This window comes from Montipora foliosa, chromosome 12 (genome assembly GCF_036669935.1).
Source record: "Montipora foliosa isolate CH-2021 chromosome 12, ASM3666993v2, whole genome shotgun sequence".
Lineage (NCBI taxonomy): Eukaryota > Metazoa > Cnidaria > Anthozoa > Scleractinia > Acroporidae > Montipora > Montipora foliosa.
In genome coordinates, this window is record NC_090880.1 from 4559147 (window position 1) to 4564146 (window position 5000).

A 5000-nucleotide genomic window follows, 5' to 3' on the forward strand; every position below is an offset into this window, starting at 1 on the left:
TTACATAGGACATATAAGCAAATGTTAATTTGATGTTTTTTGCAACTTTTAAACACTGACAATAAATGATTTTTTACGATTTAAAACTATATAATAATAATAATAATAATAATACATTTAAATAGCGCCTTCACTATAACTATCCGATGGCGCTGTTTACAACTGAAATTGGTTAAGGTTAAAAAATTAAAATTATACCTAAAATTATATTACGATAAAATTATATTATCTGAAAACTAATCTAAATAATTAAAAATACATTGAAGAGTCTAAGTAAAATGTCATTTTTTGGATATTTATATTTATATAAATGACTGTCGTTCATTGATACGCAAGTCTAAATAAAAATGTTTTAAGTTCTTTTTTAAACTTTTGTATGTTAGTTATTTGTCTAATATTGTCAGGTAAACTGTTCCACAGTACGGGTCCAGATTTGAAGAAAGCCCTGTCGCCAAAAGTTTTGTTTGCATTTAGTTTTTGCAACCAACAACTAATCTTTGTTTCTGAGGTGGTAACGTCCTTCCGGTTTCACTCGCATCAGATTTTCCAAATATGAGGATGCTAGACCATGTAGAAGTTTGAAAACTAGCAGAGTGATCTTAAAGATAACTCGATATTTTATCGGTAGCCAGCACTGGTGATATTTGACAATATTTTGGTAAACGGCATATCAACCGAGCCGACCCTCTGTAGACGTTGGTGTTGGTATTACGAGACACCATGCAGTAAGACATTACAGTAGTCTAAACGGCAGGTCACGAGTGCGTGCACCAGGGTCTTACAGGCCTCATCCGTCAAGCAGTTTTTTATTTGTCGTACTGAGGTTATAGAGACTGTAGAACGCTTTGCTACATATTTTCCCAATGTGATCGCTCATTGTCATGTGCTGGTTGAACAATAAACCAAGATTTCGTAGAGACGTTACGCGTTTAATCAGAGCATCACCGACTTCGACACTGTCCACACTAATCTTAGCCAATTGTTTGCGAGAACCGATGATCATAAATTCGGTTTTGGAGTCGGTGATGAAAAGTCGGTTTATTACCATCCAGTTACGAACATCGGCAATACACTTTTCAATAGTATTAACTGCATTTGCTTGTGATGTAGGCTTGAATGACACATATAACTGTATATCATCAGCATAGGTATGAATGTTTGTTAGATGTCTATCAACTACTTTAAATAGTCCTGGTGCATACATTAGAAAGAATACTGGTCCGAAGCAACTGCCCTGAGGTACTCCAGAATTCAGCTGAAAACAGTCAGACATATGTTGTTTGATCATACCCCTCTGTTGTCTCTCATCTAGGTAGGATTTAAACCATCTCTTGACCACACCGACTATACCAAAATCGTTCTCTATAATGTCCATCATTAAACATTAGACATTCTAATTTGGAATGAAGATGGTATGAGTCTAATTCTGGTTGGTTAACCACGATGTTATCGATATCTTCTTGAATAAGCTCGATTTTCTTGATGAAAAAAGCACCAAAGTCGTTTGCTAAACTTTGAGGACTATTATGTGGTGGTAATGTATCGTAACGATTGTCAACTTTACAAAGAGAGTTAACGATACTAAAAAGCTTCTTAGTGTCTCCAGCGGATTCTTCAATTAAGTCGGCATAGTATTTCGTCTTAGTGTCATTTACTAATCTTGTGTATTCATCACGTGCATTACGATATGCCATCTTATCCTCTGTGAGGCCTGTAAGTAGCACTCTTCTTTCCAGTTTCCTACCTTTACCTTTTAGTTCTCTTAGAATGTTAGTATACCAAGTCAATTTAGGTCGTATGACCGTGACTTTCCTCTGCAGAGGGGGCATGCTTATCAAGCAGAGATGCCATCGTGCTGTCGTAGCACTGGGCCAACTCAGAGACTGTTTTCAACGTAGATGTACAAAGCAGAGATTCTGAGATATCGGTTTTAAGGGCATCGAAATCCAATGTTTTAAGTTTACGGTAGTTAAAGTCCCCCGCGATAAGAAGATACCAGGTGCCATAACTATATCTTCTAGATACGTCGAAAATTCCTCAAAAAAAACTCTTCATGAAATTGGATGGTCGATGGAGTAAGGTGGACGATACACAAATAGAACTTTGATAACATATTGATGAACACGAACTGTCCATTCAGAAAACTCAAAAGATTGTTTCTCGTTGCCGTCAGACATTTTAACATTTAATGAATCTTTAAACATGATGCCGGTGTCCCTACCACGTCTCCCTGATAAACGAGGAAAGTTCCTGAATTCGTAACCAGTTGGTAACAAGCCCACAATGCTTACAGTGTCACAGTCTTTTAGCCAGGTTTCAGTAAACACACAGATGTTGATGTTTTCGTTTACTATATGATCGGTGACAGCCGCTACTTTATTTTTCAGTGGTCGTGCATTAGAACAGGCGAAAAAAAGATCGGTTTTCTGATTCGAAACATGTGATTTACGCTTACTTTGTTGGTTATGTTCCGCTTCATTAGTTGAAAGAGAGTTTGTGATCTCTGTATCCTGTAAACCGTAATATGCAAATTTCGAGAGGGAAGATTTAAATGTTCCACGGGCAAAAGACGATATTGTGGTAATGAGAAAGCGGTGATTTGGTCGCCAAAATGACTACCTTACTTCTCCTCGAGTGCCAAGAGTTCTTTTTAATAGACCATTCTCTTTTAAAGCGTTCCATATTGATTCTGTGAGCGGTATAAGTTTCCTGGCTTCATGACAATATAGCTGCCACTTTGATTACTAAGGGTGGTCGAACATTTCCACCAAAATTGTAGTAAACAGAGCATTTCCCTGGAATAAGTGATCTTGTATATGGCCATCAGTACTTTAGGAACAATTCAAAGTAAATAGAAAATAGATAAACTTTGAAATTGGGAGTTAAAATAAAAATATCTTTGAGAACGCTGTCGAACGCAGCTTGAAGTCTGGGTTGACATGCGATTACGCGGGGTTCAAATCCCATAAAAACGAAATTTATAAGAATTTTCGGGAATTTTAGAGAGTTTTTGGAGGAATTAAGACATTTCTAAAAGAATTTTAGAGCTTTTGTTTGGGAAATTTCGAAAAAAATTTTAGACAATTTCTTGGGAATTATGTAGCTAAGCCTAGCCGTAGTTGGCTGTTAAAACACAACGGTCGGAGATCCCAAAAGAGGGATAAGTTTCCATCGACTGCCCTTAAAAAAATAAGCAGCTTATTAAGGAGTGGCTAGTGGGTATTAAAGGGCAAATTTGCCCAAACTTAGCCAGTGCCACATTTGTTCGGGCACTTTGAGAAGGAGTGCTTCAAAAGTTGCTGTAACCTCAATCTATGGCCCGACAGAAAACGTAAACGCGAGTTAAACGAAGACGCTGTCCCGACAATATTTCCTCATTAGCAAAAGAAAAGCAGAAGGCTTGCAAATGAACGTCGGATAAATAAAGCTCTTCACGAAGAGGTAAATAACGCCATAAAAAAATTAAACGGTGATCGCTTATACAGTCTTCACTAGATCATTTAACGCGAGTTGTCTGAGATTTTTTCAGCTATATACGACATGCTTTTACCAACATTAAAACGAGCTGAAAAATAATAAAAATAAAAATAAACACTTTCTTATCGTTTTCTTTAAAAACGTAGGCTGTGAATAACGTTTTGGATGAAGCCGATTGCAATTCGCCTGAGTCCTGAGTTAGCTGCGGCTGTGTCGAAAAGTGGAACGGGGACGCGGGGATTGGGGACGTGGGGACTCGGGGACGTGGGGACACGGCAACGCATTTTCGTAGTATAGAATTTCAGAAATGGGAGAACATCCCTACGTAAAAAGGAAGTTGAAAGGCTTATGTTATTTTGCAAAAACGATCATCTGTACGGTTTTCCAGTGCCAGCTAAATACACAGCAAAATTCAAAAATTGGATTCTCGAAACGTCATTCTCGTCACCCGTCACAGAGCTCGACTGTGAAAAAAAGCAGAAGACCTAATGGCCCATTGCTGACACTTCAGCTGAAATATCAAGTTGCAGCATTTGTTGTTGTTGTTGTTGCACAAAAACTTGAGCCTTATGACTTCTCTGTAATTGATGTTTGAATACCGCTTTTTTCCCACGTTAGCGCCTCGAAGGCAGCACGCATTATTTACCTGCTCCCCAAAATTAAGAATTTTTCCGGAATTACGAGGTTTACTGTCTCGATTCTACGGCAGATTGTTACCTCAACAATCTAGGGATGGCTCTGTGTTATTCAAGTGCCGTTTTGAAAGTTCCTCGTCCATTAAGTCATCAAAAATTCTGACCTGTTTGGGACAATCCCCAAATCCTCCACGACTCAAACCTTGGTGTCCATGGTGCACCAGTGGTTAGAGGCCACGGATGGAACTGGTGCAGCAGTGCGTGTCCTTTTGTTCGATTAGAGAAAGGCGTTTGATCTGATAGATCACAAAATAATTCAGAAAATACTTGGTCTTGCTACTCCCCGTTGGGTGGCGCTTTGGATCATTGACTTTCTTACCAATTGCCAACAGCGTGTCAAGCTATCTTCGACTTGTTTCTCGGATTGGAAGTCTGTAACAGCCGGGGTACCCCAGGGAACAAAGATGGGACCCTGGCTGTTCCTTCTGATGAATAACGACCTGCAAGTCCCCAATGTCGGGACATGGAAGTACGTGGACGACACCACTGTTGCTGAGGTGGTCCCTAAAGGCAAACAAAGCCACGCGCAACATGCTGTTAACCTACAAGGAAAGGTTACGTTTATGCAAACGTTGGCCGTGTAGCACTTATATTTTAAACAGAGTTAACTGAATAGAGTGTAATGTGAAGTGCTGATTTCAATCCCACATGATTTCATCCCATCCATGTGGGATTGAAATCAGCACTTCACATTACACTCTATTCAGTTAACTCTGTTTAAAATATAAGTGCTACACGGCCAACGTTTGCATAAACGTAACCTTTCCTTGTACTTGTAAATGTTCATTGCCGTGACTTTAACATCTTCACTTCCCACGGCCTGCTCCC